The 17860-nt window shown below is 39.0% G+C and overlaps 1 protein-coding gene across 32 annotated transcripts in view; it reads left to right on the forward strand.

Moving 5' to 3' along the window:
- Positions 1 to 17860, forward strand: part of LOC106514844 (protein tyrosine phosphatase receptor type D) — a 469094-nt gene that overhangs the window by 290205 nt on the left and 161029 nt on the right. Inside the window, exon 1 of one of the 32 annotated variants that reach the window (XM_014004318.1) lies at positions 9202 to 9603. The exons of the other annotated variants lie outside the window; for them this stretch is intronic. The gene's annotated coding sequence lies outside the window, so the exon portion shown is untranslated. Of the gene's footprint in view, positions 1 to 9201; positions 9604 to 17860 lie in introns of those variants that run through there. 32 annotated transcript variants of the gene reach the window in all.

Consider the following 17860-nt stretch of genomic DNA (forward strand, 5'->3'; position numbering starts at 1 on the left):
CACCTTTGCTTTAATTTTGAACAAAATGAAAAAAAAATCTGTGACAACTTGTCTCTCGAATTAGTCGTAGACATTCTGAACCCATCTCAAACAGAGGTGGGCGAGACTGGAAATTTTGGTATTGATCCGATACCAAGTAAATACAGGGCCAGTATCGCCGATATCGATACAGATAACGATACTTTTAAAGCTTCATAAATTGAATAGATCCAAAAGATCTAGGATAGAATTTCGCCAAACATTGTACGTGACAACAAAATACTTTATTATAACAATCAATATTTTTGCTTGCCAACAATAAAGCAGTAACAAACCAGTTTCTTTCAACATTAGGAAAATAATTTTTCATACAAAAATAAAATAAAAATTCTTCCCTCACATCTAGACATCTTTCCTAATTATTTTTGTTTCTTTTATTAAATAAAATTGCTCTAAGAAAAAATAACAAATAAGGAATTTTCTTCCTTTCAATACAGTTCTGTTTTATGTACATAAACAGACTAAAAATATCACTCAACATAACTTCAAACAAAATCTGCTGAGGTAGAGGGCTCGGTGAGGATGCTGAGTCGGTGGGCCAGCCTACCTGCTTGGTTAGCTTTGCTGTTTGGCTAGCGCTGCTGAGCCACGTGACGGTGCAACAACAAAAGACGGGGGGGGGGGGTAGACTTTGAAAAATTCCACGTGTGCAGCAGTCAATGTGTGCGGGAAAGAACACAGCTTGAGATTCAATATTTTTTACACGAGTATTTTTCAATTTCAATACCAGCTCTGGTATCGATATTATTGATATTTAGTATCGATCCGCCCACTTCTACCACAACACTAGATGCACAGCATAGTTTATTTTTAAATAGTTTGCATTTCTTGTTTTTGTGGCTTTGAAAAAGACATCTGATTTGTTTTCCTAGTGCTTTTGTTTTGTTCCTTCATCTAAACCTTAAAGCTTTTAAATACAATAGCAAAGCAGGCTGCCCTGATACTGAAGGCTACATGATATATATATGCATACACATGCACACAGAAAACTTGTTCATGATTTGTATTTAAATGAAAACAGTGCACAATATACTTCAAAAGCCGAGCAATCAGTGCATCACTGTTTGCCACTTTCTCCATTCTTAATAGGTAGCACTCTCCACAGCTGAAAAGTGACTTCATACTGATTGAATAATAGTGAGATGTAAAAGGGCCAAGATCAGTTTATGAAAAGGCTCTTCTCATCCAWTCTGATCTTTTCACTTTCACTCACCTGACTCCACTGCACCTCAGCTGTGTGACCATAAAATTGATGCACCAGACCAACTAAATGAAAACAGGACTACGAACCAGAGTTGTTTTTGTGGACAGATGTCCTGAGCCAGGTTCCACAGTGTGACTCTGTCAGGCAAGGGTTGACTCAATCTGTCTAAAGCTCTTCCCCTCATTGCCTTTATCACTCTCTTTGTCTCTGTGCGAAGGGGCTGCTGCACACCATGGCTGCTCGCGCCATCCCGGTTGATCTCTTAATGGACCTAATTGCTTTTCAGCTCATTGCGCCCCCATGCCTAGCACTGAGCTAAATCAAACTGAGGTCCAATCCACAGGCCCCATCACAAATCTGACTCTGTTTGACATCATAATAAGGTGATATTGACTTCGCGTGACTCAAGTTCCAGAAAAGATGAGTAAGCGTTTGGCACTTGTCATGGCTTGCCTTGTGTTAGGCAGAACTTTTCAGGTAGTATGAGTTCACATTAAGGCTCAACACCGTTGGCATCTCACTGTCAGTGTGCTGCTGACCTCCTCAGTGGCAATCAGTATTTTATGCAGTGTTACACTCAGAACACTGAAATATAAATAAAAAAGAATAGATTCTCTTCAAAGGATTATGCAATGTCTATGTTCTTGCTGCATTCACTTGGTAAACTTGTGTTTGCTTTAAGGTTAATTTAAGCTAATCAAACATAAACCAGAAGCTCTGCAGAGAGCTTTTCTTTAATGAGGCTGGCAGGACAAACATTAAGACCTAATGAACCACATCAGAATCAGTTGCTGGTCATACACTGCTAAGTTAAAAAAAAAATGTAAAAATGTATGTTGTCTTGTTTTTCTGTTTGTTGTCTTGTTTTTTCTTGCTGTTTTAAGGTCAGCATTATCACATGTGATTGTGTTGAGTCATGTTTTCTGTCAGAAAATGATGATGCTGATTTTAGACTTAATTATTCCTGAAATTAATTTGACGCCTGTCATTTTAAGATTTATTTTTTAACAAATGTACACAAAGTTCAAAAATGTAAGCAAAATATAGAATAAACACCAAATAAATGTAATGATTTTCTAATGTAACTCTGCTTATTGTGTCAAATATTAGTTATCTGTCTTGCTATTTGTAAAATAGTATTGTGAGGGAGACATTATGATTTATTCCCCCACAACACAATATTTCAGTTATGGTACTATACAAGAAAATATTTATATTTATTTTGGTAGAAAAAGAAAGGTCAGAATTTACTTCCGTGTTATACGACTCCCCAATTTTATGGATGATTTTTGGGGTTAATTCTTTATACACGCATAAATACAGTATGCTTTTAGTGCTTTTGTTTTTACTTCGTTTTTTTTAAGAAAATCAGATGTAGGCAGAGCAGAGTGAGGTCACGTTTGCTTCATTTCTCCACCTTTCTCCTTTATTTTACTTAACAGGATAAACTTAGACTATAATAAGTAGATTAACACACTTTAGATTGTGCATTCTTGTTAGGTTTTCTCTGTGCTGCTTGTATTGTAGGCTTATTAAAAACGTGCCATGGAAACCCCACCCGACCCAACCATCAAGCATAATTTTTCAGCCTCAACCCAGCCCAAATTCATCAGGTTCGAGCTTGAGCTATAAATCTAAAGTCTACTCCATTGGGGCATGTTGGACCTGGAAGTGTTGCACACTCTACCTTGTCACTGGCCATACTGGTGTGATTAAATAGTAAATTAAAAAAATTCAAAGCAGATTTTTATGTGGTGTTTGAAACATCAAATCTAGGACTGTTTTTTTCTTCTGATGTGATTGTAACTCATTTAGACCTGATCCAGTTTAAATGAGTTTTAAAGTACAGTCTGGCTGTGATACATAATCTTATGATGTTGTGACTATTTTTAATCTAAAGTATGATTAATCACATCAAGTTTTTACTTGCTGCCATGAAACAATAATCCTAGGCTCAGGAAAGTCTCTAGGGTAGTCATTTGAAGCATGCATGGGGTTAATTTAATATTCTTTCTTTAAAAAGAGATTGAAGCATAGCTGCCTTGGGGGACATGTGAAATAACTGTGTAGTCTTCAAGTTATGTAGGTCAGTAAGTAATATATAAATATATATGCTGTTGGCATTAACTGAGATTGTGTAAGACTATACAGTGTCTGGTCTGCAATCAATAAATTTACTACTTTGTGTCAATCTTGTATATAATTATAGTAATCAGTGTCAGCCACATACTTCCGAATCATTTCAACAACATACAATTTTGTTTAAGTCTTTTGGTTTTTAGGAAACATTAATTGTTCAGGAATTCATGACTGTTTGGCAATCCATCATGACTGACAGAAACAAAAAAAAACAACAGATGAGTATTGGATGTCTCAGCCAAGTAGAGTTGGGTTTTGGCTTGTATTTTTCATGCCTTGGAGACATGTCTAATATCACCTTGGCATTTGTTGCTTTTACACCCACCCACCCCCCTCGCCATGCCCCACACCACCCTTTTCTCCTTCTCTTGACTGCTTGGGCAACGGCCATAAACAAGTCAATTTCCATCCGTCTCAACACATTGGATTAGATTTATCCGCTTAAGACAGATTGTTATCCCAAAGAGCACGAGTCTCGCTTGATGGGGAAATTAATTTTACGATGACTGGTTTACTTGATCAGGGTTGCAGGGGGAGGTAGGGACTATAAATGTATCAACCCTGGGGTATAAGGGGAGCAGAAAACAACAATCCCTGTTTTTCGATTCAGACATGTTGTCCCTCTTCTTATTATACATGGTGTTGTCTTTGGGTCACAAAGACTAGAGTAATGACTTGACTGACAGTCATTTGTAAAGTGCCAAGAACTTGTCAGGAGTGAAAAGACCTGCACCCCAGGCTATAAGAAGATTGACAGTAAGAGATATTGTATTTTTCAAATTTGTCTGTCTAACATGAAAAGTGGGATTGTCCGTTTTATTCAAAATCGTAAATTGGCTGAATGATCACATCTACAAAGCAAGAATCAAAACATTACTTTGTGAGGGAAAGAAAAGGCATGGGACTCTCTGTTAAGTAGCGATCAGTACTCCAACAATACAAAACCTCACACTGACACATTAGTTATTGGATTGACTTACAGAGAAACTGACCCTTGTCTGTTAAGCAACAAARTCCAGTCTGAGCCTGTGGCAGCCCTCTCTGCAGATTCAGCTGACTAGCATTAGTAATAACCTCTAAGATGGCATTCAAATAATCTCACCGCACTACTTTGTGTTTTTGGCTATTGAAAACCAATTGTAAATAAAGTGAAGAGGGAAAAAAATAGTTACCAGACATTTCAAGAAGTGAGAAAATATGGTGCTAATTAATTCTGTGAAGTCAGAATAATCTCTAAAGGCTGACTGTGTCGGCAGGTACTCAGGGAAACACAAACATCAAAAGATTTTYCCACATTATTCAAACAAAGTATGCATATTGATAACCTTTGGCATTCTTTGCTAAATTTGAATCATATTTACATAGTAACWCAGCTCTACACTTTGGATGACCCCTCAAGTAAATACGTGCAAGGCAGTATATCAAACACTTCTAATTCACATAATACTAATGCACTGCCATTGTCTTAAAACAAGTACAATGTTTTCCAAGAGGCTTTTTATTTGAGTTCTGGTCTGTCAAGAGAATTGGGAAAAGTTGATGCAAGTGATATCTCATATGTTACAAATGAAATGCTCTACTTTTGGATYGTTCTAATTCAGAAACATCTGGTTTCTTAACAACCGTATCCCATTTCAGCCATGATAAGTCGAGGTCTAGACGAGTGGTTACCAAAGAGCARAACTTGTATGCAGAGCAAATTTTCCACAATGAAAATGAAAGAAATCGAGATATTTTGTTCCAACTTCCCCAAAATTTCCCCAGCATTGAGAATTGCTCTTATTTTCAACATAAAAGAGGCAACATCCCTTTGTGATGGCATGTCTACAACAATTTTATAGTAAAACATTAATAAAACAATAAATAAATTCAACATTCCTGAAATAAATGCATATCGCCCACCACCTTGCATGCACAATTTTTCCCCAAGATTTTGCATGATCAGTTAGCGCTCAGATATGACCAAACTGAATTTTAGCTTAATATCTGAGCAACGGCCATTTGTGTGTTTGCTAAGGACATGTGGTAGTGGTGATTATCTTCAAGTTGACACCAAAAGTTTCTGTTGTAGATGTACATTGTGATGATTACTTTTGTGTCAGTAAAACTTGTACAGTGGTTCATGAGACATTTTGCTAGCAACGAAACAAGGAAAAAATATACATTTTATTACAGTAGTACCACCTGTTTGAGTACAGTAATGAATGGACTACTGGCAAAACAGTGTGAGGGTTAGTGAGGGCTGAGGAGCCGGCAATTTTTTCTGTGTAGAAAGAATCAAAACAATACTTTGTGATGGTGATGACACTGTTTGGGAATAAGAAATATATATGTATATGTGTGTGTGTATATAGATAGATAGATAGATAGATAGATAGATAGATAGATAGATAGATAGATAGATAGATAGATAGATAGATAGATAGATAGATAGATAGATAGATATACAGTATATGCCACTTGACTGAAAWAGCTGTGTTCMGACTTGTTCAGTTCCAGAGATTTTCCTGTAAATCCTTCCTTCGCCCCCATTTATCAACAAGAGCTGCTGGATTACTGAWAATGGGTTGGATATAAAATGAGTTTAGATCTAATCAATTAGATCTTACAACTTTTGACGATGCACGTTTTTTTAACCTAAAGGAAATGTTTGGAAGCTAAACGGCTCTAAAAATAATTWTTGATGTGGAATATTTTCTGCATATCTTGTTCAGAACATGAATCCCATCCACCAGCCTGTTCTCTTGGTTAAAAAAAATATATTTTCCAAACAGTTGCTGTTGTGAAAGTCTGAAAAACACCCAGCAGCTTTAATTTACACTACATTCTGCCTTCAGACAAAACCATCTCTCTCCCACAGTGCGTTCTCATAACCAGTGGTTCAAGGGCAATAGTTCACTTAAGAGTAATTTCATCAAGTTTCTCCATTGTTCATTGTCAAAAACCCAACTATTTCTTCTGATCTAAGAATCTACTTGTGCAAAGTATCAAATTTTGCCCTTAGGAAATGGAGCAATGTGTAATTTACAGGTATAATTTCCCATCAGTTACTCAATCAGATGCCTTGACATGGATTAGTGCAGGTATGAAAACAGATCTGCTGACTTTAGAAGCCTGTCTCTCTCTGCCTCTCAGAGAACTATTGTTGGATGCTCGATGTCTGTGTCTTCAAGGCCAGGTTGTTCATCACAGGGTTGGACTGCTGCCACAAAAGCAACTTTTCCCAAAACACTATTGGTCATAGTCATCTGTCTCCCTGGGCCARTGCTGTTATTTTTCTCCAACCTCACATCAGACAATCATGCTGTGCTCGTACTGTTATCAGGAGCACTGTTATTCCTAAGTGTTGTGCAGCATAATGTGTATTCTATGTGAATATGTATGAATCCCACCTTAAAGCACTGATAAAGTTTTGTCATAATGTGTTAAATATGAGTATACTGATCATCAGACTGACCTTGAGGACCACAAAGCAGAACAGTTTCCACAAAAAAATAAATAAATAAAATAGAAGCACGACGATTGATAAAATGCATTAAATAGTAGATGAAATATCTCCCGAAGAGACATGCATGCACATTTAAGCCCACTTTGACAAAAGAATCAATACAAATGTCCCTACAGGGATTTTACTGGCTTTTAGTGATGGGTTTATGGTGACCTTAATGCAGTAGGTGGCAGTTTTTAAATGGTTGGACATTATTTTCACTAACCAACAACATAGTTCACTTTGCCTGGTTTTATATTTTTTATTTTATTATTTTTTATGCATGGGAAATGGGGAAAACATGATTATTCAACTACTACATAGAGTGAATGCTCCTGTACTTTGGCTGTCAACTTAGTCCAGATTTTTTTTCAGGGGAAAATGTTTAGAAAGTGTAATCTAGACACTTAATATGTATTAATCTACAGACAGGGCAGTGCAAAAATGCCCTGCGGTTGRCAGTAAACAATGCAACCATTGCTTTGCCCCCAGGACCTCTACTCAATGGCTGATTTGCGGTCTTTGACCCTGATTAGTCTGTTAAAACAAACCAAAGCTTATTAAACTTCTAATACAAAATGGCTCATCTTTGAAAACAAACGTTTGCGATTAGATTAACCTTATGTGTATTATGGGCTGTTGACCATCTATGAATGTATGTGTTAAACCACACCTGTGTCTGTACCTTAAAGTTTTAAATGCATTACTGTTTTGTCAATGAAGTATAGCAATAAATGGTAATGTAAATGGCCTGAACTTTATACAACACTTTATCAACTGCTAGGACTCCAAAGCGCTTTACACTTCAGTCATTCACCCATTTGTACACATTCACACACTGATGGTGGTAAGCTACAGTGTAGCCACAGCTGCCCTGGAGCAGACTGACAGAGGGAAGGCTGCCATGCATTGGCACCACAGAKCACTCTGACCACAAAAAGCAGGCAAGATGGGTGAAGTGTCTTACCCAAGGACACAACGACTGAGATGGATGGAGCGGGGATTCAAACCCACCAGTTTACGGGACAAACCCCTACCACCTCTCGCCACTATYGCCTCAAGTTAACAACTTTTTTGTGTGTGTTTTAACTGTTTTAGCTGATTTGCACTGGCTGCCTGTTCRTTTTCACATTGATTTTAAAATTATTTTACTTACTTTTAAAGTTTTAAATGCTTTGGCACCCAGTTATTTGTTGTCTCTTCTGCACTTTTGTAAACCAAACAGAGCACTGAGGTCCTCTAATCAGATGCCTTTAGTGCAGCCAAGGGCTAAACTAAAGCGTAGAGGTGATCGGGCTGTGGTGGCCCCCAGRCTCTGGAACAGCTTGCCTCTTGAGATTTGTACTGCGGTCGTTTCGGTCTTTTTTTCGGTCTTGTCTTGTGTCAAGTTCAGTTCGAATTACATCAGAAATTTGGACTTTTTAATCTGCTTTTATTTTGTATAATTGGAACCATTTGATGTCCAAAGTCGRTYCTCAWGGGCCGGTGTCCGGCATGTTTTAGGTGCTGCCCTGGTTCAACACAGCTGAACCTAAGGAGTGCCTAATTAGTGGGCCTCCGCAGACATTGATGGCAAACTGAGAAGRTAAATCATYTATTTGAATCAGCTGTGTTGAAGCAGGGACAAATCTAAAACTTGCAGGAGACCGGCCCTTGAGGACCGGAGTTGGACATGCCTGGTATRGGTACCCATTGCAATGTCATAAAATATAAAAGAAACAAATTCCACACATTTTTTCTCATATTGATGTTTTTTTTTCTTTTTTGTAAATTAAAACTTTGTGAAGTGCTGCCAGCTACCAGATGTGTTTGTTTACGTACAAAATCAGCTAACAGCTGTAATGTYCACGGAAGAGCCGTTTGGGATTGAGTTGGGGAAAAAAACCTTCAACGTAAACTTACTGGTCTAGCACTTGTTTTGCAAAAGCCACGTTTGAATGCCAACCGCTGTCTTCATGGCACTCTATCGACAGCATAAGGTACTGTTTAACATTTTGAAGCAATTTCAAAAATGATCAGACTATCCCTTTAGTTGTCCATAACTGTTACACAGACCATCACTTCAGAATGGTCGAAATGTACCTTTAGTACGAAGTGCAGCTGTGTAGTTCACATTCCTGCTGAGGAATTTTTGGGGTGGTGGTGATGCAGGTGGTGTGTGTGTTGGGGTGTGTGTGTGAGTGTGTGTGTGTGTGGGGGGGGGGGGGGGGGCAGAGTGACGCCACCCCACCATATCAAACATTCAAACACACGCACAGTACTTTGTGGCTCGTGTTCAGGCTTCAGCCGCACACACATACAGGGAAAAGAAGGGAGAGAAAGAGGCAGGCACAGAGAGTGAGGGAAGGTGGGAGGGCTGCGTGTCCCAGTCACACTGCACTCTCTCCAACACAACCACAGTCTCGCCACGTTCAATCCAGAGAAGACCTAACGCGCAACAACAACAACCATAAATGACACGCGCCGCATGCGCGTGATCCCCAACGCTTCAGAAACGGACAACTAGACGGAAGACGCGACAATAAAAAAAAGAAAGAAAGAAAGAAGAGGAGTCTGAGAAAGGATTTTTTTCCCCTCCTTTTATTTCTCTTTGCCCTGGCGCTATTTTAAATTCCTCTGGACTCGACTGCCATTAACTGGATGTAAAACAAACTCTACTTCTGCTGACACTGAAAGAAAAAAACACTAAAAGACGCCGAGAGGAGACTAAGTTTGACTGCAAAATGGTGACAAGGTAAGACTGTTTGACGAGCCTGTGAGTTTGTTGCGCTGCTGCTGCAGTGATTTCAGGTGCCTCTGTGAAGTTGGCTCAAACATCTTTTAACACTCATTCACCCTCTTCGTAAATACAAGCTGAAAGTTGGAGCGTTTAGGGATTTATCTCCGTTTTACTCCCGGTTTATTACCCAGTTATAATTGCGTGCGGCAATAAAGATGTCACGCAGGAGCTGGATGTAATGTAGTACAGTAAAAAAAACAAAAGAAAAAGGGCAAACAGCAGCTTAGCAGCTTTAATAAATTTACCATGATGTGCAGTTTGTGTTGAGACGAGCCAATATTATTATAAATAGCCCAAACAGAAGCAGTTCGGGCATTTATTTTAAGCTCCCTTTAAGCTGTCATGCAAATCCAACTCATATGCTGCATCCTTTTAGAGTTGAAGAAGCCTTCCCGAGACTGGATTGTGAAGAATTCTTCAAAGTGCATTCCTGCAGGTCTCCAGAGATCCCTCTCCTCTTATTTTAGAACACGTTTCTTTATTTTTGGTGACGGTGGTGGAGGGGGTTTAAAGTTGACTCTACTTCTTTAGAATCAAACTTGTGGGCATTTCAAAGCCCCTCAATGCGTCTGATTCGGTGGAGAGTCAAATGTACCGTCAGGTGAAAGTGAAGATGTGTTTCCACCTGTGCTCAGTCAGTTTGCCTGTTGAGCCACTAGGGGACTCAGTGTTCCCAAGCAGAGAGAGGGAAAAGGCACAAACAACAAATATGGTTTTAGGTCATGCATTCTATCTGAGAAACAAACAAACATACAAAAAGAAAAAAAATAGGACTAGATTCAGTAACTTACTACATAATCTTAGAAAAAAAATGTTTATGTTCTGTCAATAACCTTTTCTTGGTGTATTACAGTCTAAACCATCTTTCTAAGCCAAATAAAGTGGTAGAAGTGTCTACATTGGTTATGGGGAAATTGTCMGTGGGTTTAATCCTGCAAATAAATTGGTGTGTGTGCGCGAGCATTTYGAAGTTTAAAGCCAGTAAGCAACTCTAGAGAGAGCCTATCCTCAGCAGTCTTCCTTTGGACGTCTTCTGTGTTTTACGGTTCCTGGGCTCAGAACAATTAGCAGTTGCCCAATTTTTGACACGGCACAATTATTGCTGCCACCCCAGGTTCGATTTCCAATTTTGCTGGTGCAACGGCGGCTCTCAAAAGAGCAATGCGAATGAATGTATGCGCCGAAGTCGGCGAAACAGTTTTCTGTGCCATTATTCCAATTTTTGTGAATGTAGTGAGTGATTTAGTTGTCAAAAAGTGGCACTGGTACATGGGTTCACTCAAACCTTTTAATCTTAGGTTATTTCCAAAACCTCAAGATTTTGTTCTAAAATTTAATTTAAAATTTGTGACAGTTCTGTACAACAAAGTACTTTCCTAAGTAAATATCAGATAAACAATGTATTCCTGTCAGCAAACCCTTCCGCTACCAGTTTACATACTTTTTTTTTTAGCAGAAATGCACACATTTTTATGTTAAGTCTAATAGACTACAAGTTATCTGATCTAACTGAGCTATGTGTTAGGACTACACTGTTACTGAGTATTTTCTTATTCACATTTCTCCCAGGGACCAAGTCAAGCCCTCTTACAAACAAGTGTGCCTGCACCTTACATCCTTATTGTCTCAACACAGGCAAGTGGCTCTGACTCACTGGTCTATTTTCAAGAGTAGACTGAGGGGAAAAAAAGGAGGAAAAATAAGCCATAAAGAGTTTTCTGTCATTTGTGTGCTTTTTGAGCACCGCTTCAGGAATTCCAAAGGCCACGGCCCCCATTACAAGTGTGGAATGAGAAATCAACACTTACATTACCAAAATGGATGCGTAAACATAGAGGCCACAATTATCAGGCGCCGCGGTGTTGGAACTGGAGGAGATGGAGTGCCAATAGGTCTGTTAGCAATCACCCCCCTTACTGCCAGCCCTCTATAATCCAGTGGGTGTATTTTAGCCTATTTTGTACCAACGATGGTCCTTAAAAGCTTCCCACTGACTGGCAGGCCAGCTCTGTAGTTGGCAGGGTGGGTGGTTGATGGATGTTGAGGAAAAGTTTGACCAGTTGATGTCATTTCAGAAGATGTATGGCACATTTTAAGTTTCCTCCCCGTTAATCAGCCGATGTTTTGTCAGGGGCCTCCTGCCGACTACACTTCACAGAGGCTGGTCTGATGCGATGTGACGGGTGGGGAGAAAAAGCAGGCTGATTTCGCACTACGTCAAGCTGCAGCGCAGCATAATGAAGTGATCATGACTTTACCCTTGGTTCACTTTGGCGCCGGTCCCGCTGTGTATTTCCCCCTCTATTCAATCGCTTCACTCACTTATTTACTTGGCAAGCATTTCCTCTCGTAACCTCTAGTACTGCATAACTAGCGTCAAGGGTGGGTTGCTTGATAAAAACCACYGCTATGGGGCATTGGTTTTACACATAAGGAGGAACGCTAGGCAGTTTTTTATTGATATTCAAGTTACCAGTGGGTTGGAATAATATGAAGACTATTTTCACGCCCAAGCAAAAATCACCTCTACTGTCCATCACTGTGTCAGGGCAGAGAGGCTGAGGCATAAATATTATCRGTGGATGGAACTCGAGGCTACAGCTCAGCTTTTTTGATTTTCTCTTCGAACTTTTGTTGTCTCTTTTCTCTTTTTTTCTCACAGTCTTGTAAGTTTGTCTAAAAATTATGTGGCATCAAAACAAATTCCCCATATCCACCAGCGTTTCAGCTTGATTTCACTGCACCTCTTGTGAAATTGCATACATCATAAAATCAAAGCACCGTGTCACTTGTAACCTAGCTGAACTTGAAGGTTCCTTCTCTTGGCCTCACATTCACAGTTCACAGTCGATGTGGTGGGACCATCGTTTTGACAGAAATGGGAAGAACTGCTTTGTGCCCCAGCTTTCCTTTGCTTGCAGATTAGGTTTCGGAAGAAATGACAGATGCCGAATGCCTGTAGCCAGTTGTGAAGACATAAGCRAGGGGAGCGAATGTGTTTGTATGGATTTGGACTGGGGTCAGTGGCTTTGGCAGTGGGTTCTAATTTTGCCCTTGACTTCCACTTTGGATCAATCCATGTGTGGCAACTAACAGTCTGCCACCAATTCTAAAGAAAACTAAAGGTTCCAAGTTGKGGCTAACAAGTCTAGTTAAAATGAAGCAGGAATAAAAGATATTGTTGATTGTGTTCATCCCATAATATTATTTCCCTTTTATGCCATGGCCTTTGTCTCATTTTCTCTTATCTTATTTATTTATTTTTTGTGTGGGGAGCGGCTGAAAGCAGAATCTGGCGAGGTTCATTTGAATAACCGGCAGAATGAGGAAATAAAAGCCAGGAGAAAGAAGAAATGGGAGTTGGCGGGCGGCTCTGTGCATTCATGTCACACAGCTTTATCAAATTATTCCACAATAGCAGCCACACAAGTGATGGAATTTCAATTAAAGTATGACAGTTCTCGAATATGTTTCTGCTCGCCAGAGAGTGCGAGGACTGTGTCTCGTGGATCTGGGTGGGGCCGCAGGAACTAACATTGAACATGGTCTTGTATAGTAGACATATTTTACAGTTTGTATTTTCTATCCATTCTCCGTCAAAAGGGAACAACTCACCAAAACACTTCACTTCAGARGCACTTTGCAGTTGAAGCCCAGAGCTGTGAGGAAAAAATGAGGTGTTATGATGAACGTCTTTGAAGTAAGAAGTCAGAAACTGAGACTTGAGTTGATGGGCCCTTTCTAAGAACAATCACACTACCTGCTGAGCAAAATTTGAGAGTGCTATAGATAAGTGTGAGGATGATGTACTTGGCCCAAACTGGTGGCTAGATTTTGTACACTGGGAAATGGCTATTCTTATTTTAAAGAATAAGGTCAAATCTTTGGAAGTGGAGTTATATCTCACTTTGGTGTAATAAAATTTAATCTTGAACAGACCAACTTGCTAAAAACTTATTCAAGTAGGGCCAATGCTAAAGAGGATTTYGGTCACTTTATTGCAACACAACTCTCATATTTTACAAGAATTCTTGCTAATGCTATTTTATAAACATTTACATCAATGAGCATTTGATTTTACACTATTCTATCAAAAAATGTATTGCTGCAAGAAGTGAATTGCATTGAAATTTTTGGTATTGGCTCCATCGCAACAAAACAAGCTGTCAACTTGTCAGTTTGATCAAAATAAATGTTTATTTAAAAATCTGAAATATTTTATCAAAAACAAATTTTCACTGAAGCTTTATGTAAATCATTTGCATAGTCTAAACCTAAGAAAAAATCCTTATTGTAAAGCTAAATATATATTTATTTTTAGCCGTTTAAGTTTTCAAAACTCCTGGTAGAATAGGCAAAAGGGGAAAAGAAATCCATTAAAGAGTGCAGTGACATTGCCACATAGCAATTTCACGAATGAGGAATGCATTTAATAGGGGTTTAGTTTTTTTTTATAATTCTGTAGTATTTTGTTAARTCGTGCCAGAGTTGAAGTGACACATCTTGTAATGCAGTGCCTCTAGTCCACTCAGCTGTCTCCCACTCACACGTACAGATATCTTGCATGCAAAGTGAGAAATGGTGTACTGAAGACAGAATATATGAACAGATTAACATCAACCTGGTGTGAATATATGCACTCTATTATTCTCCGTATGTCCTCCTATTATTTGAATCAAAATGAAATTCCTGCATTGCTGCAAGGTTAGAAGTCGATGTTTAAATTCTGTGTAACCCCGGCATTCTCCCTGTACTCAATCTGCAATTATAGCTGGCTGCTTTGAAGAAGCCAGGCGGAACTAAAATGACTTTTCATGTCCGGTATAATGACTGCCATTTGGAAGAAGACATGGGGAGAGAGGGCGAGGAAGACAAGGCTTTAGTGCAGAGGAGAGAAAAAAAATGGAGGGAGGGGTAGTAGAAAGGAGAGAAGGGGGGCAATCAGGGGATGAAAATGACTTAGGTCACCTTTGGTTGTGCCCAGACAGCCTAAACTGAACACCTTTCATTCCTCACAAATGAATCTGCCACATTTTAAACTTTTTTTCTTTCCTCTAAGGGAAACTTCCACCCTCTTATCCCTCAATCTCCACTTTTCTTTTAGTCATTGATCACCATTCATTTGCTTTCAACGGAAACTTAGTAGCATGAACGGGGATTCCAAGATGAATTGCTCCAAGTGAGATGCCGTATATCCTCTTTAAGGTGGGCCACTTCTGCCAAGGGCCAAAGCTCAGTGTCATCACCTGGACTAGCAGCTGGCTATCTTTTACACTTTCCACGCTAATGAGGCCAGACACTTGGGGCTGAAGTTATAGCGCAGACTGGATGCTGTGTTGGTAATCTATTATTTAGGCTCTCACGGGGAGGCTGGTCTTGAGAATTTCATGCACGCATTTTGCAAAGCAAATGGTAGCCCAGGGGGAACACACTGCTCTGTGTGGGAAAGTAATGAGCGAGTATTAGACAATAATGTGAGCTGCAACATTTCTTGTCCTGTCTTTTTCAAACCTGCTAAAACCCAAAGGAAAACATTTCAATGTTTTGATAAATTTCCCATCGCACTAGAATAGACACGCTTCTGACAACTCTAACATTTTGTCCCCCCGTTTCCTTTTTTTTTTTTTGTCTTTTGTCGTAACATTTTAGGGATGACAGCTGAAGATTGTTCTCGGGCCTTCAAACAGCCATCTAAAAAGAACGAGTGTATCTTTCCGATCCCTTTTCATGTATATTTTAAGAACTATTTCAGAGGGGTTTCTGAGAGTTGCATCACTCTGTTATAGTTAACACCGTGCAGACGGGCCTTGTTTATATTTAGGCAGGCACGCATGACTCGCTATCCTACCACATTGTATTCATAGTTGTAATATCTTTACATTCGTTTTTCTGCAAAGGTGCATTAATTTAAAATGACCTGACAAAAAATTTGATACAAGAAAAACAAATTACACAAATAAATAATAAAATCTACCAGCTTTTACAGATCAGGAGAACCCACGGAGCAAATAACTATATCTGGCTGTTGACGTACAGAAATCCACTGGGAGATAAGATGGCAACAGTTAAACATAGAGCGTTAGTTTTAGCCAGAGTTGTTGAGCAGACTGAGGTTACACTTAACATGAAGTTCATGTAAAACTCTGGCTCACGATGCTGGAAATGGCACGGAGTCATAAATAGCATAAATAAACTTTACATTTCAGACCCTATGAAGTCACCAGGTTATTCATGACTCCTTATATAACAAAGATTTACATTGTGATGAGTTGGTGAAGATTAGCCACTGTGTAAAATTTGTGGGCCTGCTTAAAGGTCCAGTGTGTTGTACAAGTTGTAATCCATTAAATGTTTCCCACAAACAACAGTGTGTGTGAGAGTGTGAGTGTGAGTGTGTGTGTGTGTGTGTGTGTGTGTGTGTGTGTGTGTGTGGAGGGGGGGTAACCACTCCAGAGTCAGCATTTGTGTTGACCATTACGAGTTTTATTTAAAGTAGACTGACAGTGCCAATAGCTATTGTTAGCACAAATTCACATATTAGCTGTGATGTGTTTATGAACCTGGAGAATAAAATCTGATTTCTTTGGTATGAGTTCACAAACCCCCAAAATAGGATTTTACTCGTGGACGAGTTTAAATAGTTTGATTCCTGTCACCTGCCTACTTATTAATGCACCCCTAAATTAAAATGATCTGCTTTAAACTAAGGTAGTGCATCATAAGGGAAAACCTACATTATTGTTTAATATTGAGCAATCAGTTACAAAAATATATAAATTTTTCTCACTCCTTTTTTTCTGTTCTGTCAACACAATTGTTTTAAASCACACCAGGACATCAAGTCCAGCAAGAGTCTGTTGGATTGACCTATTATTAGCCTGTAGGCCGTGAATGCATGGTACTTCAAACATAATTCCCTGTGATTTATTACAGTCTAAGCAGTCTAGCRATGTTAATTTTGTGCTCACTGATACTGAAAGGGCAATAAATGTGCAATATATTGYGCAGTCCTGCTATATACATGAATGCTACTGTAAGCAATTGGAAATGTCATAAAATTGTAAGGCAATACAGTCCACGCTGTTAAAAACCAATCAAAACGGTATTAGTCATTTAAAATGTCTTCCTTATTTTTATTTCAGACATCGAAATGCAGCCTATTACAGGTTCAGCTTTTTAAAAAAGATCAGCATTTGTCAATTAAATCTAAAAGCTAGAGATAAAACATGGAGTTTATTATGAAGACTTGACTTGTGTGACCTCTTTCGGAAAGTTTTTCCACTGATTTCCTCACGCTGTTCAGGCAAAATCCATGTCAGGTGTAGGGCACTGTAACCCTAGCTGCCAAGCTTAATCCCCTGCCTACACCTGCCTTGTCCTTGCATGTTTTCTTTTGTGTCGATCTTCCCTAAAGAAACATTCCAGAAAGGTTTGAGCATCACTGTAACTGGACACCATCACATCTCGCTTGTGTCTTAACTTCTGTGTGAGAAGAAGATAATTTGTACGTGAAAAAGTGATTTATTTTTCTTTYTTTTTTTTCATTCTCTGAAGGCTTAATATTACAGGCTTCTTAAATTGCATTATTAAATGCTACAAATAAACTTGATGCCAGTTGCCAATTGTGGTACGTTTACCCAAAATTGAGATTTTGTACCTGCGGTAAAATTATCTAATAACATTAAATATAATCTATATTTAATGTCTTGCCCCTGGTTCGGATTTAGAATAAAGGTGTCGGAACATATTTCATTTAAACGTTTTTAGCCCAAGATCACAATTAATACACATTAACAAAATAATTTACAGCTGGGTTGCCATTTAACTGCTGCCGGTGGATGACACCCCTCAAGCCTTTGAGTCTTTCTTTCCTCTTTTTCATTCATGTGAGAGTCGAAGAAGGGGGTTATTCAGTCCTGGTCTTGTTGTGCCAAAGTTTTATAAGGTAGCCATGAAGAAAAAAATAAACACTACAGTCTAATCCCTTTTTTTTTACCTGTGTCTTGTCCCTCTCTTTTCTTYCCACCCTCTGCCGTTATTTGGAAACTGTTCATTGTGATGAGCTAAACACAAAGCTGCGCAGAGGATGTCCTGCGCTCGCCATATTGTTGTCTTGTTTCACTGCTTGCATTGCCAGCACTCCTAACATTGCACCTGGGAATTAACCTCTGCTGCTGTTCATTCCTTATTGCATATATATATATATATATAT

This window comes from Austrofundulus limnaeus, unplaced genomic scaffold (assembly GCF_001266775.1).
Source record: "Austrofundulus limnaeus strain Quisiro unplaced genomic scaffold, Austrofundulus_limnaeus-1.0 Scaffold23, whole genome shotgun sequence".
Taxonomy (NCBI): Eukaryota; Metazoa; Chordata; class Actinopteri; order Cyprinodontiformes; family Rivulidae; genus Austrofundulus; species Austrofundulus limnaeus.